We start from the raw sequence: 27,559 nt of genomic DNA on the forward strand, positions 1-27,559 counted from the left end.
TACCCCCTCCCTCCTATCATCAGTACATATCTTACTCCCTCCTATCATCAGTACATATCTTCCCCCTCCTCCTATCATCAGTACATATCTTCCCCTCCTCCTATCGTCAGTACATATCTTCCCTCCTCCTATCATCAGTACATATCTTACCCCCCTCCTTCCTATCATCAGTACATATCTTACCCCCCTCCTATCATCAGTACATATCTTGCCCCCCTCCTATCATCAGTACATATCTTACCCTCCCTATCATCAGTACATATTCTTACCCTCCTATCATCAGTACATATCTTACCCCCTCCTATCATCAGTGCATATCTTACCCCCTCCTATCATCAGTACATATCTTACCCCCCTCCTATCATCAGTACATATCTTACCCCCTCCTATCTATCATCAGTACATATCTTACCCCCCTCCTATCATCAGTACATGTCTTACCCCCCTCCTATCATCAGTACATATCTTACCCTCCTATCATCAGTACATATCTTACCCCCTCCTATCGTCAGTACATATCTTACCCCCTCCTATCATCAGTACATATCTTACCCCCTCCCCTCCTATCGTCAGTACATATCTTGCCCTCCCTCCTATATCAGTACATATCTTACCCCTCCTCCTATCATCAGTACATATCTTACCCCCTCCTATCATCAGTACATATCTTACCCCCCCTCCTATCGTCAGTACATATCTTTACCCCCCTCCTATCATCAGTGCATATCTTACCCCCCTCCTATCATCAGTACATATCTTGCCCCCCTCCTATCATCAGTACATATCTTGCCCCCTCCTATCATCAGTACATATTCCCCCCTCCTATCATCATCAGTGCATATCTTGCCCCCCCCTCCTATCATCAGTGCGTATATTTTACCCTCCTATCGTCAGTACATATCTTTACCATCTCCTATCGTCAGTACATATCTTTACCCCCTCCTATCGTCAGTACATATCTTATCTCCTATCGTCAGTACATATCTTACCCTCCTATCATCAGTACATATCTTACCCCCTCCTATCATCAGTACATATCTTAATTTCTCCTATCATCAGTACATATCTTGCCCCCCTCCTATCATCAGTGCATATCTTACCCTCCTATCATCAGTACATATCTTGCCCCCTCCTATCATCAGTACATATCTTACCCCTCCTATCATCAGTACATATCTTGCCCCCCTCCTATCATCAGTACATATCTTACCCCTCCTATCATCAGTACATATCTTACCCCCTCCTATCATCAGTACATATCTTACCCCCTCCTATCATCAGTACATATCTTTACCCCCTCCTATCATCAGTACATATCTTACACCTCCTCCTATCATCAGTACATATCTTTTACCCCCTCCTATCGTCAGTACATATCTTGCCCCCTCCTATCATCAGTACATATCTTTACCCCTCCTATCATCAGTACATATCTTGCCCCCCTCCTATCATCAGTACATATCTTACCCCTCTCCTATCATCAGTACATATCTTGCCCCCTCTCCTATCATCAGTACATATCTTACCCCCCTCCTATCATCAGTACATATCTTGCCCCCCTCCTATCATCTCAGTACATATCTTTGCCCCCTCCTATCATCAGTACATATCTTACCCCCTCCCTCCTATCATCAGTACATATCTTACCCCCTCCTATCATCAGTACATATCTTGCCCCCTCCTATCATCAGTACATATCTTACCCCTCCCTCCTATCATCAGTACATATCTTACCCCTCCCTCCTATCATCAGTACATATCTTACCCCCTCCTATCATCAGTACATATCTTACCCCCTCCCTCCTATCATCAGTACATATCTTACCACCCCTCCTATCATCAGTACATATCTTACCCCTCCTATCATCAGTACATATCTTACCCCCTCCTATCATCAGTACATATCTTACCCCCCTCCTATCATCAGTACATATCTTACCCCTCCTATCATCAGTACATATCTTACCCTCCTCCTATCAGGACCAGTATCTATCTTTGACCCTCCTATCATCAGTACATATCTTACCCCTCCTATCATCAGTACATATCTTACCTCCCTCCTATCATCAGTACATATCTTACCCCCCTCCCCCCTCCTATCATCAGTACATATCTTCCCCCTCCTATCATCAGTACATATCTTTACGTCCCCCTCCTATCATCAGTACATATCTTACCCCCTCCTCCTATCATCGTTCATATCTTACCTCCCTCCTATCATCAGTACATATCTTGCCCCCTCCTATCATCAGTACATATCTTACCCCTCCTATCATCAGTACATATCTTACCCTCCTATCATCGGTGCATATCTTAACCCCCTCCTATCATCAGTACATATCTTACCCCTCCTATCATCAGTACATATCTTACCCCTCCTATCATCAGTACATATCTTACCCCCTCCTATCATCAGTACATATCTTACCCCCTCCTATCATCAGTACATATCTTACCCCCTCCTATCATCAGTACATATCTTGCCCCCCTCCTATCATCAGTACATATCTTACCCTCCCCCTCCTATCATCAGTACATATCTTACCCCCTCCTATCATCAGTACATATCTTACCCCCCCTCCTATCATCAGTACATATCTTGCCCCCCCCTCCTATCATCAGTACATATCTTACCCCCTCCTCCTATCATCAGTTCATATCTTACCCCCTCCCCCCTCCTATCATCAGTACATATCTTACCCCCCTCCTATCATCAGTACATATCTTACCCCCCTCCTATCATCAGTACATATCTTACCCTCCTATCATCAGTACATATCTTACCCCCTCCTATCATCAGTACATATCTTACCCTCCTATCATCAGTACATATCTTACCCCTCCTCCTATCATCAGTACATATCTTACCCCCTCCTCCTATCATCAGTACATATCTTACCCCCTCCTCCTATCATCAGTACATATCTTACCCCCCTCCTATCATCAGTACATATCTTACCCCCCCCTCCTATCATCAGTACATATCTTACCCCCCTCCTATCATCAGTACATATCTTACCCCCTCCTATCATCAGTACATATCTTACCCCCCCTCCTATCATCAGTACATATCTTACCCCCCTCCTCCTATCATCAGTACATATCTTACCCCCCTCCTATCATCAGTACATATCTTACCCCCTCCTCCTATCATCAGTACATATCTTACCCCCCTCCTCCTATCATCAGTACATATCTTACCCCCTCCTCCTATCATCAGTACATATCTTACCCCCCATCATCCTCCTATCATCAGTACATATCTTACCCCCTCCTCCTATCATCAGTACATATCTTACCCCCTCCTCCTATCATCAGTACATATCTTACCCCCTCCCCTCCTATCATCAGTACATATCTTACCCCCTCCTCCTATCATCAGTACATATCTTACCCCCTCCCTCCTATCATCAGTACATATCTTACCCCCCTCCCTCCTATCATCAGTACATATCTACCCCCCTCCTCCTATCATCAGTACATATCTTACCCCCCCCCCTCCTATCATCAGTACATATCTTACCCCCTCCCTCCTATCATCAGTACATATCTTACCCCCTCCTTCCTATCATCAGTACATATCTTATATCCCCCCCTCCTATCATCAGTACATATCTTACCCCCCTCCCTCCTATCATCAGTACATATCTTCCCCCCTCCCTCATCAGTACATATCTTACCCCCTCCCTCCTATCATCAGTACATATCTTACCCCCCCTCCTATCATCAGTACATATCTTACCCCCTCCTATCATCAGTACATATCTTACCATCCCTACCCCTCCTATCATCAGTACATATCTTACCCCCCTCCCTCCTATCATCAGTACATATCTTACCCCCCCTCCCTCCTATCATCAGTACATATCTTACCCCCCCTCCTATCATCAGTACATATCTTACCCCCCCTCCTATCTATCAGTACATATCTTACCCCCCTCCTCCTATCATCAGTACATATCTTACCCCCCCCCTCCTATCATCAGTACATATCTTACCCCCCCCACCCTCCTATCATCAGTACATATCTACCCCTCCTATCATCCCCCTCCTATCGTCAGTACATATCTACCCCCCCCCTCCTCCTATCATCAGTACATATCTTACCCCCCTCCTATCATCAGTACATATCTTACCCCCTCCTCCTATCATCAGTACATGGTCTATCATCTCTCTATCATCAGTACATATCTTACCTCCTATCATCAGTCATATCTTCAACCCCCTGTATCATCAGTACATATCTACCCTCAATATCATCAGTACAGGTCGTCTCATCTACCTCAATAAGCTGTAGTATCTTGCCCTCATCTATCATCAATAATCTAGTGGTCCCCCTACCTCCTATCATCAGTACATATCTTACTCAATCCCTCCTATGGTCAGTACATATCTTACCTCCCTCCTCCTATCATCAGTACATATCTTACCCCCTCCTCCTATCATCAGTACATATCTTACTACCTCCCTCCTATCATCAGTACATATCTACCCCCCTCCTATCATCAGTACATATCTTACCCCCTCCTCCTATCATCAGTACATATCTTACCCCATGCCATCCTTGTATTTCTGTATCAGTTTCTGCTTGTCTTCCTTGTCCTCCACCCAGTACTCGCTGGGGATGACGAAGTTGGACGTTATCCGACACTCTGGACAGGACCTGGAAAAGAGAGAGAGGTTTGTAGTGAACGTGACCCAACACTCTAAACAGATGTCGTCTCATCTACCTCAATAAGCTGTAGTGGTCGTCTCATCTACCTCAATAAGCTGTAGTGGTCGTCTCATCTACCTCAATAAGCTGTAGTGGTCGTCTCATCTACCTCAATAAGCTGTAGTGGTCGTCTCATCTACCTCAATAAGCTGTAGTGGTCGTCTCATCTACCTCAATAAGCTGTAGTAGTATTGTCTACATACTGCAGCATACACTGCTTCCTTTTGGTTTTAGGTCAATATTTATTGTCATGTGTTCATTGTATTTTTTACTATGTGCTGCAAAATTAATTGTCCTCGGGATAATAAAAACTACTTCCTTACTTGATGGTCTTGTCCTCGGGATAATAAAACTACTTCCTTACTTGATGGTCTTGTCCTCGGGATAATAAACACTACTTCCTTACTTGATGGTCTTGTCCCTCGGGATAATAAACACTACTTCCTTACTTGATGGTCTTGTCCCGAGGGATAATAAACACTACTTCCTTACTTGATGGTCTTGTCCCGAGGGACAATAAACACTACTTCCTTACTTGATGGTCTTGTCCCGAGGGACAATAAACACTACTTCCTTACTTGATGATCTTGATAATAAACACTACTTCCCCCGAGGGATAATAAACACTACTTCCTTACTTGATGATCTTGCTCTCGAACGTCTTGGCGCTCCTCCACTTGCGGATGCACTTGAGGCAGTAGCAGTGGCAGCAGTTGGACAGGATAATAAGCGTCTCTCACTGGGGTTGGCCTTGTCAAACACCACCTCCATACACACGCCACACTGCATGTCCTTACTGCGCTGGATGGCAAACGACAGCTCCATGTCCTTCTCATGGGCCTCGATGCAAGCCTGAAGAGGAATAACAAAAGGTATAGCTAACCACTATAATGCATTATTAAGCCGGGGGGTATGCCTAAAGGTATAGCTAACCACTATAATGCATTATGAAGCCGGGGGGTATGCCTAAAAGGTATAGCTAACCACTATAATGCATTATGAAGCCTGGGGGGGGTACTAAAGGTATAGCTAACCACTATAATGCATTATGAAGCCTGGGGGTACTAAAGGTATAGCTAACCACTATAATGCATTATGAAGCCTGGGGGTACTAAAGGTATAGCTAACCACTATAATGCATTATGAAGCCTGGGGGGGTACTAAAGGTATAGCTAACCACTATAATGCATTATGAAGCCTGGGGGTACTAAAGGTATAGCTAACCACTATAATGCATTATGAAGCCTGGGGGTACTAAAGGTATAGCTAACCACTATAATGCATTATGAAGCCTGGGGGGTACTAAAGGTATAGCTAACCACTATAATGCATTATGAAGCCTGGGGGGGGTACTAAAGGTATAGCTAACCACTATAATGCATTATGAAGCCTGGGGGGGTACTAAAGGTATAGCTAACCACTATAATGCATTATGAAGCCTGAGGGGAAACCAAAACAAGTTAACCACCAGAAACCATCACGGGGCAGATAACAAAACAATGATGAAGCCATTGGAAATGGTTAAGTGTCTCAATTCTGGAACACAGATACTTTGTAGTATATAAATACAGTATCTGACAGTAAAACACGGAGACCGTAGTAAAACACGGAGACCGTAGTATATAAAACAAGGAGACCGTAGTATATAAATACAGTATCTGACAGTAAAACACGGAGACCGTAGTGTATAAAACACGGAGACCGTAGTGTATAAAACACGGAGACCGTAGTATATAAAACAAGGAGACTAAGTACCACACAGCTGAGTTGCATTTGTGAGGCGTTAGGATTAATGTATCTTGATTTGACCTTGGTGTGTTCTGATGGAGGGGCGTGTGTCGACAGGTACAGGTGTGTTCTGATGGAGGTGTGTTCTGATGGGCGTGTGTCGACAGGTACAGGTGTGTTCTGATGGAGGGGCGTGTGTCGACAGGTACAGGTGTGTTCTGATGGAGGGGCGTGTGTCGACAGGTACAGGTGTGTTCTGATGTTCTGATGGGGGCGTGTGTCGACAGGTACAGGTGTGTTCTGATGGAGGGGCGTGTGTCGACAGCAGGTACAGGTGTGTTCTGATGGAGGGGCGTGTGTCGACAGGTACAGGTGTGTTCAGGGGGTACAGGTGTGTTCTGATGGAGGGGGGGCAGGTGTGTCGACAGGTACAGGTGTGTTCTGATGGAGGGGCGTGTGTCGACAGGTACAGGTGTGTTCTGATGGAGGGGCGTGTGTCGACAGGTACAGGTGTGTTCTGATGGAGGGGCGTGTGTCGACAGGTACAGGTGTGTTCTGATGGAGGGGCGTGTGTTCGACAGGTACAGGTGTGTTCTGATGGAGGGGCGTGTGTCGACAGGTACAGGTGTGTTCTGATGGAGGGGCGTGTGTGTTCGACAGGTACAGGTGTGTTCTGATGGAGGGGCTGATGTGTCGACAGGTACAGGTGTGTTCTGATGGAGGGGCAGGTGTGTTCTGATGGAGGGGCGTGTGTTGACAGGACCGTTACCTTGGTGTGTTCTGATCGCTGTGCGTCGTTGGAGGGTGGAGCACCTGCAGACCGCACATGTCACACACGTCGCCGTGGAGATAGGCACAGTTAAGTCCGTAGCGACACTCCCCCATGGCGGCGTAGGGACACAGAGTCTTCCTCAACTCCTTATCGTCTCCCGCCGGGTCTTTCTCTCGCTCCATCAGAGGACTCATCCCCGACCCTTCAGACTTCACCGGGTCTGAGGAGGGAGGGGGAAGAGGAGAGAGAGGAGAGAGGTGAGCGAAAAGGAGAGAGAGGTGAGCGAGCCAGACACACACCCTTATTAAGACACATGGAAACAGTCATGGACTTGGCGCCAACAAAATGGTGTCATTTATTTACCTCATGAGTCTGGTGGTCTATAAACCAACTTGTAAATAAAATATGCTAAAATGCCCCCAAAAGGAAACAAAATCAACCAGAAAAGAGAGACTCTCCCTCTCTCCCTCTCTCCCTCCCCTCTCTCTCCCCCTCTCTCTCCCCCCTCTCTCCCCTCTCTCTTCCCTCTCTCTCCCTCTCTCTCTCTCTCTCTCTCTCTCTCTCCTCTCTCCCTCTCTCCCCCTCCCTCTCCGCCCTGCCTCTCTCTCACAGAAAAATACACCTGTTCAGTGGGAGACTGGATTGGGGAGCATTTGGCAGCAGACCAAACAGAAAGGGGATGCTGTGTATTCCAAGATGGCCCCCATTTCCTATATAGAGCCATACTTCTGACCAGTGCCCACAGGTGCCAAAAGTACTGACTTAGTAGCTGACTGACAGTACATCATGTCCATCCTACAGGGAGAGGGGAGGGACAGACTGAAAGTGTCTTATTGACTTAGTAGCTGACTGACAGTACATCATGTCCATCCTACAGGGAATGGGGAGGGACAGACTGAAAGTGTCTTATTGACTTAGTAGCTGACTGACAGTACATCATGTCCATCCTACAGGGAGACAGGAGGGACAGACTGAAAGTGTCTTATTGACTTAGTAGCTGACTGACAGTACATCATGTCCATCCTACAGGGAGACAGGAGGGACAAACTGAAAGTGTCTTATTGACTTAGTAGGTCACTGACAGTACATCATGTCCATCCTACAGGGAGACAGGAGGGACAAACTGAAAGATCGCTACATTCAAATCATCCATAAAGGATTTTCATTTCACACCGTTACTACTAAGTAGTAACTATGGTGTCATTTTGACCGTAGTAACTATGGTGTCATTTTGACCGTAGTAACTATGGTGTCATTTTGACCGTAGTAACTATGGTGTCATTTTGACCGTAGTAACTATGGTGTCATTTTGACCGTAGTAACTATGGTGTCATTTTGACCGTAGTAACTATGGTGTCATTTTGACCGTAGTAACTATGGTGTCATTTTGACCGTAGTAACTATGGTGTCATTTTGACCGTAGTAACTATGGTGTCATTTTGACCGTAGTAACTATGGTGTCATTTTGACCGTAGTAACTATGGTGTCATTTTGACCGTAGTAACTATGGTGTCATTTTGACCGTAGTAACTAGGGTGTCCTTTTGACCGTAGTAACTAGGGTGTCCTTTTGACCGTAGTAACTAGGGTGTCCTTTTGACCGTAGTAACTAGGGTGTCATTTTGACCGTAGTAACAGGGTGTCATTTTGACCGTAGTAACAGGGTGTCATTTTGACCGTAGTAACAGGGTGTCATTTTGACCGTAGCTTTGCTCTCCCCTCCACTTCCACAGTTGAGCTAGCTAAGCATACCATCTGCCTCTCAAATGGAACTCTATTCTGTACAGAGCGCACGGATTAAGACCATAGTAACTATGGTGTCATTTTGACCATAGTAATCTCCCCCTCCACTTCCACAGTTGAGCTAGCTAAGCATACCAGTCCCAAACAGCATCCTATTCCCTATACACACTGTGGACAAAACATTAGGAACACCTGCTCTTTCCATGACATAGACTGACCAGGTGAATCCAGGTGAAAGATATGATCCCTTATTGATGTCACTTGTTAAATCCACTTCAAATCGATGTAGATTAAGGGGAGGAGACAGGTTAAATAAGGATTTTTAAGCCTTGAGACAATTGAGACATGAATTGTGTAAGTGTGCCATTCAGAAAGGGGAATGGGCAAGACAAATGATTTAAGTGCCTTTGAACAGGGTATGGTAGTAGGCGCCAGGTGCACCGGTTTGTGTCAGGAACTGCAACGCTGCTGGATTTTTCCAAGCTCAACATTTTCCTGTGTTTATCAAGAATGATCCACCACCCAAAGGACATCCAGCCAACTTGACACAACTGTTGGAAGCATTGGAGTCAACATGGGACCAGCATCCCTGTGGAAGCATTGGAGTCAACATGGACCAGCATCCCTGTGGAACGCTTTCGACACCTTGTAGAAGCCAATAGGGCTGCACGATAAATGGAATTCAGATGGAAATTGCAATACATTGTCTACCCCTGGTGTGGTGCCTAGTTGTACCTGGGGCCCTCCAGGAACAGGGTTGTCTACCCCTGGTGTGGTGCCTAGTTGGTACCTGGAGCCCTCCAGGAACAGGGTTGTCTACCCCTGGTGTGGTGCCTAGTTGTACCTGGAGCCCTCCAGGAACAGGGTTGTCTACCCCTGGTGTGGTGCCTAGTTGTACCTGGAGCCCTCCAGGAACAGGGTTGTCTACCCCTGGTGTGGTGCCTAGTTGTACCTGGAGCCCTCCAGGAACAGGGTTGTCTACCCCTGGTGTGGTGCCTAGTTGTACCTGGAGCCCTCCAGGAACAGGGTTGTCTACCCCTGGTGTGGTGCCTAGTTGGTACCTGGGGCCCTCCAGGAACAGGGTTGTCTACCCCTGCACTAGCTGAACTGAGCCCTACATTAGTTTGACAGTACACTTTATTGATGAGGAATTTCAACTGAAAGGCTGGTGCTCGCAAACCTCAGACTTCCCGGAGATCACAGGGAGACAACATGGCTCTGGGGTTAAGAGAAGATGTAGTCACCTGGGTCCTGAATGAGGACCAGCCAGTGTGACAACAATCACGAAGTGGTAAAGATCACCGCGTTGAATGACTGGACCAGACAGGCTGCACCTATCGGTACGTGTTACATGTTTTTAAAGGCACTTTAACTTAAATCACAATAATCATTGTGTAATTATGTACAAGTAGGCTCTATCACATGCTTCCTAGACACACTCACCCCTTCCACAATAGTACGGCTGGCCTGGTACAAACTCTGCCGCCATAACCCAGTCCCCTGCGCCTGATCCATGAGGGTTCTCCGGGCCGTCTGCCGACTGACCGCCCGCCGATCCACTGGGAACGGGGGCTGGAGCGCTGGCGGCGAGGGACGAGGAGTGAGAAGGGCGCAGGCGGAGGCAGGGGTGGCAGCGACGGCTTGGGCCCAGGCACGTCTTCTTTAGAGTGTTCAAACCTGGAGAGAGAGAGAGAGGGAGAAGGGAGGGAGAAGGGGGAGGGAGGGAGGGAGAGAGAGAGAGAGAGAGGGAGAGAGGGAGAAGTGGGAAAGAGGGAGAAGTGGGAAAGAGGGAGAGAGAGGGAGAGATGAGACAGGTCAGAGAAAATAATAATTTAAATGATTCAATGTTAAGGTTCTCTTGCAGGGAACTGAACTCATCTTTACAAACAACTTTTAATTGAAGACAAAGCTTCACCGTAGCTCCCTCAGAACCTTTCACTATTGACATATATTTTAATATTTTGTATTTATTTAAATTTTAACTAGTTAACTTGTTGGAGATCATTTTATTTAGATGGTAAACAGAAGGGGGCCTAATATTGACCCTTGTGGGACCCCAATGTTATAACTATTACTACGTTGGGATTCTATATACCTGTGTAGACTGCTACTACTGCTCAGAAGTAGTCTATACACCTGTGTGTAGAATCGCAACAGAGTACTCGTCTACACACAGCTATGTAGAATCCCAACAGAGTACTAGTCTACACACAGCTATATAGAATCCCAACAGAGTACTAGTCTACACACGGCTATATAGAATCCCAACAGAGTACTAGTCTACACACGGCTATATAGAATCCCAACAGAGTACTAGTCTACACACGGCTATATAGAATCCCAACAGAGTACTAGTCTACACACAGCTATATAGAATCCCAAAAGAGGAGGTGGTCCCGTGTAGCTCAGTTGGTAGAGCATAGCGCTTGCAACACCAGGGTTGTGGGTTCGATTCCCATGGGGGGTCCAGTATGATAATGTAATCCCTCTACTGTAAATTGGATAACTAAACATAACTAAAGCTATGGTACATGTTTATAAAAAATGGATGACTAATTCTTAACCGCCATTTGAATAAAATCGACAATTTCTCTAAGAAATCCAGACGTTCTGGTTGAAAATGGGGGAAGAACCTGAAAGTCTAACTTCTCTCGCCGTCATTTTGGACTCCGACTTGACATGTAAGAAACATGTGAAGAAGGTGGTCGTCAACACGGTTACGTTTGGATTATACAACTTTAGGTTTTCATAAAAAGGCCTTTCCTTCCTCTGGGGGCCTGCTGTGATGTTTCTGCTTGTGATCAGCATGTGACAACCAATTGAATCACTCTACAGAAACAAAACACTTCAGATTTTTGATCACAAACCAAAAACAGTTACCACTATTGTCATAACATTTACAAACATAATTGATTTACGTCTGGATAGCTTTAATAAGCAGTATGTTGATTAGATGAAAGCCTCTTTTAGATTCTGCATGGTTTTGCCCCTCTACCTCTATGCCGGTATATCACTCTGAAGGAAAGCCCTTGTCTTTTAGATCCTGCACGCTGAAGGAAAGCCCTTGTCTTTTAGATCCTGCATGGTGTTGCCCCTCCACCTCTATGCCAGCATATCACGCTGAAGGAAAGACCCACCAGGATTATAAGGGCAGTAACTAGAGGGGATCGCCTTGTCCCTTTTCCACACGGTAAACATGGGTATTCTCTGTTAGAGCTACAATATACTGAAATGCGATGCCCATGGACTTGAGAAGATACATTGTATATTTGTTTGTTGTTCTATTGAAAACATGGCTCAAAATCAATCCAAACCTGTGCTGTGGTTCCTCATACTTAAAACGACTGTTGTTGATGTCGTTAGAATGATATATATTATTGGATGTAATGGTATGTTGTATTGTAGATCCTATATACACATCTGTGTAGACTACAACTAACGTTTACATAACTTCTCCCTCCCTCCACTACCCCTCTCCTTCCTCCCTCCACTACCCCTCTCCTTCCTCCCTCCACTAGCCCCCCTATGGAATAATGAGGGCTGATACATCCCCAACATCCCCATCATATGGACCTCCGCTTCCTCCCTCCTCTAGCCCCCTCGTCCTCCCCCTCCTCTTCCTCCCTCCTCTAGCCCCCTATGGAATAATGAGGGCTGATACATCCCCATCATATGGACCGACTGACTGAGGACTGGTCCTTTACATACCAACAGCAGCAACACAATGCTACACATGTTCAAGTCCTCCTTTAGGTCTAGTTACATAACAACAGGTCAATGACACACCGGTTCTGGTCTAAGTCCTCTCAGTGGGTCTAGTTACATAACAGGTCAATGCCACACCGGTTCTGGTCTAAGTCCTCTCAGTGGGTCTAGTTACATAACAACAGGTCAATGCCACACCGGTTCTGGTCTAAGTCCTCTCAGTGGGTCTAGTTACATAACAACAGGTCAATGCCACACCGGTTCTGGTCTAAGCCGTCTCAGTGGGTCTAGTTACATAACAGGTCAATGCCACACCGGTTCTGGTCTAAGTCCTCTCAGTGGGTCTAGTTACATAACAGGTCAATGCCACACCGGTTCTGGTCTAAGTCCTCTCAGTGGGTCTAGTTACATAACAGGTCAATGCCACACCGGTTCTGGTCTAAGTCCTCTCAGTGGGTCTAGTTACATAACAGGTCAATGCCACACCGGTTCTGGTCTAAGTCCTCTCAGTGGGTCTAGTTACATAACAGGTCAATGCCACACCGGTTCTGGTCTAAGTCCTCTCAGTGGGTCTAGTTACATAACAGGTCAATGCCACACCGGTTCTGGTCTAAGTCCTCTCAGTGGGTCTAGTTACATAACAGGTCAATGCCACACCGGTTCTGGTCTAAGCCGTCTCAGTGGGTCTAGTTACATAACAGGTCAATGCAACACCGGTTCTGGTCTAAGTCCTCTCAGTGGGTCTAGTTACATAACAACAGGTCAATGCCACACCGGTTCTGGTCTAAGCCGTCTCAGTGGGTCTAGTTACATAACAGGTCAATGCCACACCGGTTCTGGTCTAAGTCCTCTCAGTGGGTCTAGTTACATAACAGGTCAATGCCACACCGGTTCTGGTCTAAGTCCTCTCAGTGGGTCTAGTTACATAACAACAGGTCAATGCCACACCGGTTCTGGTCTAAGTCCTCTCAGTGGGTCTAGTTACATAACAGGTCAATGCCACACCGGTTCTGGTCTAAGTCCTCTCAGTGGGTCTAGTTACATAACAGGTCAATGCCACACCGGTTCTGGTCTAAGTCCTCTCAGTGGGTCTAGTTACATAACAGGTCAATGCCACACCGGTTCTGGTCTAAGCCGTCTCATTGGGTCTAGTTACATAACAGGTCAATGCAACACCGGTTCTGGTCTAAGTCCTCTCAGTGGGTCTAGTTACATAACAACAGGTCAATGCCACACCGGTTCTGGTCTAAGCCGTCTCAGTGGGTCTAGTTACATAACAGGTCAATGCCACACCGGTTCTGGTCTAAGTCCTCTCAGTGGGTCTAGTTACATAACAGGTCAATGCCACACCGGTTCTGGTCTAAGTCCTCTCAGTGGGTCTAGTTACATAACAGGTCAATGCCACACCGGTTCTGGTCTAAGTCCTCTCAGTGGGTCTAGTTACATAACAGGTCAATGCCACACCGGTTCTGGTCTAAGTCCTCTCAGTGGGTCTAGTTACATAACAGGTCAATGCCACACCGGTTCTGGTCTAAGCCGTCTCAGTGGGTCTAGTTACATAACAGGTCAATGCCACACCGGTTCTGGTCTAAGTCCTCTCAGTGGGTCTAGTTACATAACAGGTCAATGCCACACCGGTTCTGGTCTAAGCCGTCTCATTGGGTCTAGTTACATAACAGGTCAATGCCACACCGGTTCTGGTCTAAGTCCTCTCAGTGGGTCTAGTTACATAACAACAGGTCAATGCCACACCGGTTCTGGTCTAAGCCGTCTCAGTGGGTCTAGTTACATAACAGGTCAATGCCACACCGGTTCTGGTCTAAGCCGTCTCAGTGGGTCTAGTTACATAACAGGTCAATGCCACACCGGTTCTGGTCTAAGTCCTCTCAGTGGGTCTAGTTACATAACAGGTCAATGCCACACCGGTTCTGGTCTAAGCCGTCTCATTGGGTCTAGTTACATAACAGGTCAATGCCACACCGGTTCTGGTCTAAGTCCTCTCAGTGGGTCTAGTTACATAACAACAGGTCAATGCCACACCGGTTCTGGTCTAAGCCGTCTCAGTGGGTCTAGTTACATAACAGGTCAATGCCACACCGGTTCTGGTCTAAGCCGTCTCATTGGGTCTAGTTACATAACAGGTCAATGCCACACCGGTTCTGGTCTAAGTCCTCTCAGTGGGTCTAGTTACATAACAACAGGTCAATGCCACACCGGTTCTGGTCTAAGCCGTCTCAGTGGGTCTAGTTACATAACAGGTCAATGCCACACCGGTTCTGGTCTAAGCCGTCTCAGTGGGTCTAGTTACATAACAGGTCAATGCCACACCGGTTCTGGTCTAAGCCAGTCTCATTGGGTCTAGTTACATAACAGGTCAATGCCACACCGGTTCTGGTCTAAGTCCTCTCAGTGGGTCTAGTTACATAACAACAGGTCAATGCCACACCGGTTCTGGTCTAAGCCGTCTCAGTGGGTCTAGTTACATAACAGGTCAATGCCACACCGGTTCTGGTCTAAGCCGTCTCAGTGGGTCTAGTTACATAACAGGTCAATGCCACACCGGTTCTGGTCTAAGCCGTCTCAGTGGGAAGGCTAGAAGGTAAATGCGCACAGAGTCAGCAGCCTATGTATGGACTATGTAAATCCGTGTTATTACCATCTAGGCTAGACGGCTAACAAAAGCAAATTGCGTGCATCCCAAATAGCACCCTTAATCCCGATATATTGCACTACATTTGATAAGGGCCCTGGGTCAAAAGTAGTGTACTAAATAGGGGAAAGGGAGCCTTTTTGGGGACACAGTCAATTCCCTAAACAGACAGTTGACCTGGGAGAATGTTAGCAGTGGTAACTATGGGATGGTAACTATGGGGATGCTGCTAAAAGCAGACCAATAGGAGAGAGACGCTGTCTGAATTAACTGGTTGAACTCGTGTTCTGGTTTAAAGACTCAATGACAAGTCTACAAACAACTGTGGTGGGAATTTCTATATCATTGATTTAGCCTATTGTTTAAAAACAAAAATGCAAATAGTCCATTTAAAAATGTTTACAGTACCTGCTAGCCCATTACTAAACTCTCACTTTACATAATACATACGATTACTCAAAGGAGTATCTCAACTCGGCACAATTAGAAATGTTTACTCGGCGCCATTTCAGTCTCAATCCCATTTCCCAGCCTGCCATTTTGTTTTTAAAACAGATAACACCATGAAAGGCCTTGCTTGGGCAAACATTCCTAGGAGTAACACAACAACACCGCATAGAATTACAACTCAAGATTATTTACACAGTAAGAGACATTGTAGGGCAGTCTGACTTTCTCAGAACACAATGTAAATATGGGTGTTTGATTTGATGGAGTGTTTTGAGTTGTTGGGTAATTGTCATGTTGACCTAGCTAGCCTGGTCGGTTTGGACAATCCTGCCCACTCCAACGGTCATTGTAACGACAAACGAGTTGGCAAGACCTCAAACATCTGGGACCAGGCTAATGTTTTACATTTCAGTCATTTAGCAGACGCTCTTATCTAGAGAGACTTACAGTTATTGTTCATCTACAGATAGCTAGGTGGGATAACCACATATCTCCATCATAGTCAGTACATTCACCTTCAGATAGCTAGGTGGGACAACCACATATCTCCATCATAGTCAGTACATTCACCTTCAGATAGCTAGGTGGACCAGTCATAGTCAGTACATTCACCTTCAGATAGCTAGGTGGACCAGTCATAGTCAGTACATTCACCTTCAGATAGCTAGGTGGACCAGTCATAGTCAGTACATTCACCTTCAGATAGCTAGGTGGACCAGTCATAGTCAGTACATTCACCTTCAGATAGCTAGGTGGACCAGTCATAGTCAGTACATTCACCTTCAGATAGCTAGGTGGACCAGTCATAGTCAGTACATTCACCTTCAGATAGCTAGGTGGGACAACCACATATCTCAGTCATAGTCAGTACATTCATCTCCAGATAGCTAGGTGGACCAGTCATAGTCAGTACATTCATCTCCAGATAGCTAGGTGGACCAGTCATAGTCAGTACATTCACCTTCAGATAGCTAGGTGGACCAGTCATAGTCAGTACATTCATCTCCAGATAGCTAGGTGGACCAGTCATAGTCAGTACATTCACCTTCAAATAGCTAGTGTGGACCAGTCAGATCTAGTCAGTGGGACATTCATCTCCAGATAGCTAGGTGGGACAACAACACGTCCCATTTATCCACTGGACTCAGTCCTGACTTGAGGAGGGGGGCTTGTTCCACCATTGGACTCAGGACAGAGAAGAGACTGGTTAGGGTGGGACCAGATCGTTCTGAGAGAGATAAGGAGAGAGTTGGTCAGAGAAGGACCCCTTCAAGTGTTTTGGAAAGAAAAGAATAACGGTCTGTAGTGGGACCACTGGACTCAGTAGGCTGGTTGAATGAGGAGCGGAGATCTATGTGAGTGGGACCACTGGACTCAGTAGGCTGAGTGAATGAGGAGCGGAGATCTATGTGAGTGGGACCACTGGACTCAGTAGGCTGAGTGAATGAGGAGGGGAGATCTATGTGAGTGGGACCACTGGACTCAGTAGGCTGAGTGAATGAGGAGCGGAGATCTATGTGAGTGGGACCACTGGACTCAGTAGGCTGAGTGAATGAGGAGCGGAGATCTATGTGAGTGGGACCACTGGACTCAGTAGGCTGAGTGAATGAGGAGCGGAGATCTATGTGAGTGGGACCACTGGACTCAGTAGGCTGAGTGAATGAGGAGCGGAGATCTATGTGAGTGGGACCACTGGACTCAGTAGGCTGAGTGAATGAGGAGCGGAGATCTATGTGAGTGGGACCACTGGACTCAGTAGGCTGAGTGAATGAGGAGCGGAGATCTATGTGAGTGGGACCACTGGACTCAGTAGGCTGAGTGAATGAGGAGGGGAGATCTATGTGAGTGGGACCACTGGACTCAGTAGGCTGAGTGAATGAGGAGCGGAGATCTATGTGAGTGGGACCACTGGACTCAGTAGGCTGAGTGAATGAGGAGCGGAGATCTATGTGAGTGGGACCACTGGACTCAGTAGGCTGAGTGAATGAGGAGCGGAGATCTATGTGAGTGGGACCACTGGACTCAGTAGGCTGAGTGAATGAGGAGCGGAGATCTATGTGAGTGGGACCACTGGACTCAGTAGGCTGAGTGAATGAGGAGGGGAGATCTATGTGAGTGGGACCACTGGACTCAGTAGGCTGAGTGAATGAGGAGGGGAGATCTATGTGAGTGGGACCACTGGACTCAGTAGGCTGAGTGAATGAGGAGCGGAGATCTATGTGAGTGGGACCACTGGACTCAGTAGGCTGAGTGAATGAGGAGCGGAGATCTATGTGAGTGGGACCACTGGACTCAGTAGGCTGAGTGAATGAGGAGCGGAGATCTATGTGAGTGGGACCACTGGACTCAGTAGGCTGAGTGAATGAGGAGCGGAGATCTATGTGAGTGGGACCACTGGACTCAGTAGGCTGAGTGAATGAGGAGCGGATGTCGTCAACCATTTTTTTCCAAAGTGGTTGACAAAGTCCTCCACAGAGAGGGAGGAGAAAGTGGAGAAGAGTTTCAGGGTTGAAGGAAGAAGCTTGAAATGTAGAGTGATAAAAAGCAGCTTTAGCAGCGTAAACAGAGGAGGAGAAAGTAGAGTGGAAGGATGATAGGCCCCCAGAAGTTCAATTTTCCTCCATTTCCGCTCAGCTGCGCGCAGTGAGTCACTCAGCCGGAGGTCGGGCCAGGAAGAAAGGGGACAGAGAGTCTAACAAAGAAGAGAGTAGGGCCGAAGAGGCAGAGTCACGAGACAAGAGGGAGAAGCATTTAGCAGAAGGAAGAGGATAGGAGAGAAGAGGAGACAGTAGTGGGAGAGAGAGGGCGAAGAATGCGGCATTGCACGACCATATGGGTCTGAATGGGTAGTGGCTGGGGAGAGATGGAGAGGAGACAAAGTAGTGATCAGACATATCGGGGGGGGTTGCAGTGAGATTAGCAGGCGATCATCCTCTAGTGAAGATGAGGTCAAGCATATTGCCGGCCTTGTGAGTGGGAGGTGACTGGAAAGAAAGCGGGGGAAGGAAATGAATTGAAGTCAGCCGTCGGAAGGGTTGAAGTTACCAAGTACGATGAGTTTTATTTTTATTTAACCTTTATTAAACTAGGAAGGTAAGTTAAGAACAAATTCTTATTTTCACTAACGGCCTAGGAACAGTGGGTTAACTGCCTGTTCAGGGGCAGAACGACAGATTTGTACCTTGTCAGCTCGGGGGTTTGAACTTGCAACCTTCCGGTTACTAGTCCAACGCTCTAACCACTAGGCTACCCTGCCGCCAGTGGTGAGCCATCGTCAGGAAATGAGCTCATCAAGCTCATTGAGGAACTCGGCAAGAGCACCAGAGGGGTATCCTATGAAGCAGGTTTGAGGAGTTAGCGAGGCAACTCTGAGTTCAACTCGGGATAACCGGTCATACGAAAGTGTCTTAACTTTTAGCCTAGTACGTTTCTATGGCAAAGAGCTCTTCAGATCTAATCTGCTCTGGGGCAGGTTAACTCATGGCTAACTCCACTTACCCTGAATAAAGTGACTGACCCGCGAGTTGAGGACCAATTCAAATCTGATTACCTCCCGCTTGCAACGATTGCAAGATTGCATACCAGATGACTGATTAAATATTTTTTTTATGAGTGATTTTTTTTGGCGTTAAAGTCATGAATAATATATAACATTACACATTTAGTAATGTGAACACATTTTAAAACAATGTACCACTTTTGCATGACTTAATATCGGAAAGGTGTAGGAAAAGAAGCGCTTGTGCATGGATAAGCACACCAAAGATAGCAGTACCGGTAATAAAGACGCCACGTCTAAAAGCCTGCTTCACACCATCGCCTGCCTGCTTCACACCATCGCCTGCCTGCTTCACACCATCGCCTGCCTGCTTCACACCATCGCCTGCCTGCTTCACACCATCGCCTGCCTGCTTCACACCATCGCCTGCCTGCTTCACACCTGCTTCACACCATCGCCTGCCTGCTTCACACCACAGCCTGCTGAATTAACAATAACTTTTTTTAAATTTTTTTTAACTTTCGGCACAAATGAAAAACGCGGCACCCACCCATGGTTCGCTGTTTGGCGTTCGACTCGCCACGTGCCACATGGACGTGCAGTTACAAGCCTGCTGGGAGAGTTAGCGGCAGGCGGAACGAGCAATATCCACCATCGTAGTACGGATGAAGCCTGACCTGGAACGTGAAGGTCACTGTCGTAGTACGGATGGAGCCTGACCTGGAATGTGAAGGTCACTGAAGCTGGGAAGGTTTTCTAAGTAGCTCTATATGGCTTCCTGGGATACCCCTCAGGGGGCGATAGATAATGTCAAGCTTCAGAGGACAAGTGACAGTGACTGTGTGGCATTTAAATTTTTATTTTATTTTATTTATTTCACCTTTATTTAACCAGGTAGGCTAGTTGAGAACAAGTTCTCATTTGCAACTGCGACCTGGCCAAGATAAAGCATAGCAGTGTGAGCAGACAACACAGAGTTACACATGGAGTAAACAATTAACAAGTCAATAACACAGTAGAAAACAAAGGGGGAGTCTATATACAATGTGTGCAAAAGGCATGAGGAGGTAGGCGAATAATTACAATTTTGCAGATTAACACTGGAGTGATAAATGATCAGATGGTCATGTACAGGTAGAGATATTGGTGTGCAAAAGAGCAGAAAAGTAAATAAATAAAAACAGTATGGGGATGAGGTAGGTGAAAATGGGTGGGCTATTTACCAATAGACTATGTACAGCTGCAGCGATCGGTTAGCTGCTCAGATAGCTGATGTTTGAAGTTGGTGAGGGAGATAAAAGTCTCCAACTTCAGCGATTTTTGCAATTCGTTCCAGTCACAGGCAGCAGAGTACTGGAACGAAAGGCGGCCAAATGAGGTGTTGGCTTTAGGGATGATCAGTGAGATACACCTGCTGGAGCGCGTGCTACGGGTGGGTGTTGCCATCGTGACCAGTGAATTGAGATAAGGCGGAGCTTTACCTAGCATAGACTTGTAGATGACCTGGAGCCAATGGGTCTGGCGACGAATATGTAGCGAGGGCCAGCCGACTAGAGCATACAAGTCGCAGTGGTGGGTGGTATAAGGTGCTTTAGTGACAAAACGGATGGCACTGTGATAAACTGCATCCAGTTTGCTGAGTAGAGTGTTGGAAGCCATTTTGTAGATGACATCGCCGAAGTCGAGGATCGGTAGGATAGTCAGTTTTACCAGGGTAAGCTTGGCGGCGTGAGTGAAGGAGGCTTTGTTGCGGAATAGAAAGCCGACTCTTGATTTGATTTTCGATTGGAGATGTTTGATATGAGTCTGGAAGGAGAGTTTGCAGTCTAGCCAGACACCTAGGTACTTATAGATGTCCACATATTCAAGGTCGGAACCATCCAGGGTGGTGATGCTAGTCGGGCATGCGGGTGCAGGCAGCGATCGGTTGAAAAGCATGCATTTGGTTTTACCAGCGTTTAAGAGCAGTTGGAGGCCACGGAAGGAGTGTTGTATGGCATTGAAGCTTGTTTGGAGGTTAGATAGCACAGTGTCCAATGACTGGCCGAAAGTATATAGAATGGTGTCGTCTGCGTAGAGGTGGATCAGGGAATCGCCCGCAGCAAGAGCAACTGAGGAGGAGATGGACAGGTGAGAGAATCTCCACTTAGGAGAAACGAGTAGCCCTGTGCCAAAACCGCCATGACCCAGATGCTCTCAGACGATGAGAGAAAACATAGTCAGATGAAGAAACAGCAGCTGGAGGCGCAGTGTGCTCTGGGTAATCCATGTCTCCATCAGGGCAATATAGGCTGATATGACGGCAGATGTTGTCCCATTACTAGGGCCCTTAATGATCTCTAGCCTGATCCCCGGTATGGGTGTGTGTGTGCAACGTGAACAACATGTTGACATGAGGAAACCGCTGTGGCGTTTCGTGGCGTTGCGTTCGTGGCGTTTCGTGGCGTTGCGTTCTTAGGTGTCAGATGATTCCCCAGGAAGAGAATTCCACTATATAGCCTGCTAACTGTTCTCAGAAGAAAAGCTGACTGACCGGTCTCAGTCAATACTAAAACGTACCGTATCCTACTGCCGTCTCAGTCAATACTAAACACACTGTATCCTACTGCCGTCTCCGTCAATACTAAAACATACTGTAACCTGCAGTCGCCAATACTAAACACACTGTATCCTACTGCAGTCTCAGTCAATACTAAACATACTGTATCCTACTGCCGTCTCAGTCAATACTAAACATACTGTATCCTACTGCCGTCTCAGTCAATACTAAACATACTGTATCCTACTGCCGTCTCAGTCAAAACTAAAACATACTGTATCCTACTGCCGTCAATACTAAACATACTGTATCCTACTGCAGTCTCAGTCAATACTAAAACATACTGTAACCTGCAGCCATCTCCGTCAATACTAAAACATACTGTATCCTACTGCCGTCAATACTAAACATACTGTATCCTACTGCCGTCTCAGTCAATACTAAACATACTGTATCCTCCTGCAGTCTCAGTCAATACTAAACATACTGTATCCTCCTGCAGTCTCAGTCAATACTAAACATACTGTATCCTCCTGCAGTCTCAGTCAATACTAAACATACTGTATCCTCCTGCAGTCTCAGTCAATACTAAACATACTGTATCCTCCTGCAGTCTCAGTCAATACTAAACATACTGTATCCTCCTGCAGTCTCAGTCAATACTAAACATACTGTATCCTACTGCCGTCTCAGTCAATACTAAAACATACTGTATCCTCCTGCAGTCTCAGTCAATACTAAACATACTGTATCCTCCTGCAGTCTCAGTCAATACAAAACATACTGTATCCTACTGCCGTCTCCGTCAATACTAAACATACTGTATCCTCCTGCAGTCTCAGTCAATACTAAACATACTGTCTCCTCCTGCAGTCTCAGTCAATACTAAACATACTGTCTCCTCCTGCAGTCTCAGTCAATACTAAACATACTGTATCCTACTGCCGTCTCCGTCAATACTAAACATACTGTATCCTCCTGCAGTCTCAGTCAATACTAAACATACTGTATCCTGCGGCCTGCATCTAAGATGTAAACACAGCCTTTGATCGGCTGTCAGTGTGTTAACTGAAGCTCCCAAAGACTGAAATAAGATATCTGTTTGAGTGCACTTGAAGTATGCAGAATGCAATACGAACGGTCTATATCATTCTTGGCATCCGACCGCAAGGCGCTACAGAGGGTAGTGCGTACAGCCCAGTACATCACTGGGGCAGAGCACCCTGCCATCCAGGACCTCTATACCAGGCGGTGTCAGAGGGTAGTGCACACGGCCCAGTACATCACTGGGGCAGAGCACCCTGCCATCCAGGACCTCTATACCAGGCGGTGTCAGAGGGTAGTGCACACGGCCCAGTACATCACTGGGGCAGAGCACCCTGCCATCCAGGACCTCTATACCAGGCGGTGTCAGAGGGTAGTGCACACGGCCCAGTACATCACTGGGGCAGAGCACCTTGCCATCCAGGACCTCTATACCAGGCGGTGTCAGAGAGGGCACACGGCCCAGTACATCACTGGGGCAGAGCACCCTGCCATCCAGGCCCAGTACATCACTGGGGCAGAGCACCCTGCCATCCAGGACCTCTATACCAGGCGGTGTCAGAGGGTAGTGCACACGGCCCAGTACATCACTGGGGCAGAGCACCTTGCCATCCAGGACCTCTATACCAGGCGGTGTCAGAGGGTATTGCACACGGCCCAGTACATCACTGGGGCAGAGCTCCCTGCCATCCAGGACCTCTATACCAGGACCTCGATACCACCTTCCGTGATTGGCAGACGTAGTACCATGGATAGTACACAAGTTCTGATTTGCCTGTCCAGCTAGCGAACTTAAGTACTTTGAAATAATTTGCAAAAATTGACTTTGCCAATCAGAAATGTGTTCAGAATAAATAAATACAAAGTGTAAAAACAAGCTCCTCCCTCCACAGTGCTGAGTGGTTAACCAACATGATGTTTTTTCATATATATATATATATATATATATATATATTTTTTTTTAAACAAATTGACCGACATTGATTCAATTACTTGAATTCCATTTCGTTCTGGTGTTTGTGAGCCCAACACGCAGTTTCTCTAGAGAGAAATCAAATAATTTGAGAGAAATCTGGGAAGTTAGGAACAATGTAGGAAGTGGTAGTTTTCATGAAGCAAATATTCAACCTAGTTCAGCGCAGAAATGTGGTAATTAACTACAATGACCATAATTCATTGCCCCATTTTTTTTTTCCCGACTCAAGAGAGTGATCAGAGAGAAAGAGGCGAAGCGAGAGGTTTTACTCTTAGCAAAATAATGACTTTCTATGGGCTTATTTTGGATCTAAGCTTGTCAGCTTGCCTTCCTGCCTTTGGGACAATGCCTGCCATTGTTAGGGCCAGGGGACATGAGCATCTCATCATTATTTACAGATCTTTGGACGGGATACACTTTCTACACCTGCTACGTTGGGTAGATACACTCAGAGCACATGAGAGAGAAACTCACACAACAACGACAGAGACAGTTCGTGAAAGTATAACTGATCTACTATGAAGAACTAGTAAAATGATTTTCAGACAGCTCTGCAGCCATACTTGGGCAGGCTAGCTAAGTAGAATGAGTACAGACAGTACAGTGTGGACAGGCTAGCTAAGTAGAATGAGTACAGACAGTACAGTATGGGCAGGCTAGCTAAGTAGAATGAGTACAGACTACAGACAGTACAGTGTGGGCAGGCTAGCTAAGTAGAATGAGTACAGACTACAGACAGTACAGTGTGGACAGGCTAGCTAAGTAGAATGAGTACAGACTACAGACATGCAGTGTGGGCAGGCTAGCTAAGTAGAATGAGTACAGACTACAGACAGTACAGTGTGGGCAGGACTACTGCCTGAACAGAGATGAGGTGATCAGGCTACTTTAAGGAATGAAAAAGAAGTCATTAAAGAAAACTAAGTAATTTACAAAACTGAAATATTCATAATTTCATTGATGTCTACCCAATGTGGAACTTAGAGACAATGGAATATTTGATTTGGCAATTGAATGTTCACTCTTTTGGGCTTTGGAATTTCCATTAAAAAGCTCAAAAATAATTGTAACGCAATTTCATGTAAATATCTGAACCGACCTCAAAAAGCACCAAATCTCTCAGCACGATTCTCAGCACCAAATCTCTCAGAGTTCTATAATCTCAAAAACTAAAGCAGATAGCTTGCTACGGCCCACCACCTACTACAAGGCAGCTTGCTACGGCCCACCACCTACTACAAGGCAGCTTGCTACGGCCCACCACCTACTACAAGGCAGCATGCTACGGCCCACCACCTACTACAAGGCAGCATGCTACGGCCCACCACCTACGGCCCACCACCTACAAGGCAGCATGCTACGGCCCACCACCCACAAGGCAGCATGCTACGGCCCACCACCCACAAGGCAGCATGCTACGGCCCACCACCCTACAAGGCAGCTTGCTACGGCCCACCACCTACAAGGCAGCTTGCACGGCCCACCACCTACAAGGCAGCTTGCTACGGCCCACCACACTACAAGGCAGCATGCTACGGCCCACCACTACAAGGCAGCATGCTACGGCCCACCACCTACGGCCCACCACTACAAGGCAGCATGCTACGGCCCACCACCTACTACAAGGCTACAAGGCAGCATGCTACGGCCCACCACCTACTACAAGGCAGCATGCTACGGCCCACCACCTACTACAAGGCAGCATGCAGCCCACCACCTACTACAAGGCAGCATGCTACGGCCCACCACCTACAAGGCAGCATGCTACGGCCCACCACCTACTACAAGGCAGCATGCTACGGCCCACCACCTACTACAAGGCAGCATGCTACGGCCCACCACCTACTACAAGGCAGCATGCTACGGCCCACCACCTACTACAAGGCAGCATGCTACGGCCCACCACCTACAAGGCAGCATGCTACGGCCCACCACCCACAAGGCAGCATGCTACGGCCCACCACCCACAAGGCAGCATGCTACGGCCCACCACCCACAAGGCAGCTTGCTACGGCCCACCACCCACAAGGAACATATTAAACTTGAAATAAGGTTTACCTGCACCGGTCACCGAACACACAGTTTCCTTTCTGAAAGAACTTGCAAATCATAGCTGCAGCTGGTTGACTGGTGTTGAGATCATGGGAATATCGACAGTTGATGCCTTCTTTGCAAAGCCCATGCATGAAATACCTGCGAATAAACCAAAGACAAAAAAGTCACACAAATGATTTTAAATCTGCTCTGTTGAAATACCTGCGGAATGAAAAGACAAAATTGAAAAATGTCGGCTAAAGTTACTTCACATCGATTACAACAGAGGTGTTCAAACAAACAGCCTGAATGTAGCTTTTGAACCAAACGATGATGCTCGTTGTAAAACGTTACTGTGGGAACATGAAGACTAGAAACAATTCTTCCTGTTATCAATATTATTATTTATTTTTTTATCACTTGCGACAAAATAAAGGCCTAAAATGACACCATTATTTCAGGAGCTTTGACTCAATACTCCATTGGTGTAACTACAACTAATATCCAGCGGAATTCAAAGACCAGTGGATTACACTGGTAAACACAGTAGCACTATTACAGAACTGGCATGGACGTTGATGACCACGTTCAGAGTGTAATTAACATTAGATAACAGAAGTAAATCACTTGCTTATATAATTCTAGCCTTTTAGCTGGTTGTCTCTACCGCATTTCAGCTTTGGTCGAGGAAAGACCTCTGTGCGAAATATCCAACCATATTTACACCCCCCGGAATCATTTCAGTGTTTGGCTGATAAATATTACCATATTAAACCATTTTATGATTTTAATTATATTGAATTCAGTGTCTGTTCGCCGCTGGGTCTCCGTGCGTTTTCCTTTTGTGTTGCCATTGCGGATGTTACTGTGTATCACTTTGAATCGTATGGGGGAATATCTCTCTAGTTAATAAATGTCTCAACTGCAGGACGAACCAGTTTTACCATCGGCTGCCTGTATCACAACAAAACACAGCTGGGCTTGCTACCGGAGCACAAAACACGGCCAAAACCCCGGCGTTTTGGTTACAAACCATGGACAACATCAACATAGTGGTGCTAAAATGATCCCCGGGTCTTGTCGTTACCTGCAGGTGACGTGTTTGGTCCAGGCTCCTGGTATTGCTGGAGCCGCTGTAGCTGCTGCCTCCGCCATTGCTGTTATGTTGAGGTTGAAGCCCAGTACCCGGATCTTCCCGGAAAGTCGATCTCCGAATCGGGAATCTTCGGAAAATCGACGCTGCTGCTGTTTATCTTCATGTGACCTGTAATGTAATGAAGCCGAGTACCCGGATCTTCCGGAAAGTCGAGCTCTGAATCGGGAATCTTCGGAAAATCGACGCTGCTGCTGTTTCTCTGCATGTGACCTGTAATGAAGCCCATGCACCGACCTACCGCAAGAGGGCACGCCAGAGCAGCAGGATATTTCAGGCAAATCAATCAAATAACAGATAGAACAATGAGACAGATATTTTACCGGATGTATAAATGTGAAGCATCCGGTTGGGTCAAATATGGGGATGAGAAGAAGCCCAATGGACGGCAATGGAGAAAATCGAGGGCAATTCATTTTGGCCGAGATTATGCAAATTCTCATCTATGAATAATTTGATCTCAATACAGTCAGTGTTCTGTTCCCCAAACTAGAATTTGTTACAGAGTGGACAAATTTTTGTTGATTTTACCCTTTGCCAAATTTGTAAAAAA

The 27,559-nt window shown here is 46.6% G+C and overlaps 1 pseudogene; it reads right to left on the minus strand.

Annotated features, from left to right (window-relative positions):
* Positions 1-4,535: 4,535 nt before the first annotated feature.
* On the minus strand, positions 4,536-27,219 carry LOC121844408 (annotated as a pseudogene).
* Positions 27,220-27,559: the final 340 nt, after the last annotated feature.

The sequence above is a fragment of the Oncorhynchus tshawytscha genome, unplaced genomic scaffold, assembly GCF_018296145.1.
Source record: "Oncorhynchus tshawytscha isolate Ot180627B unplaced genomic scaffold, Otsh_v2.0 Un_scaffold_9189_pilon_pilon, whole genome shotgun sequence".
Taxonomy (NCBI): Eukaryota; Metazoa; Chordata; class Actinopteri; order Salmoniformes; family Salmonidae; genus Oncorhynchus; species Oncorhynchus tshawytscha.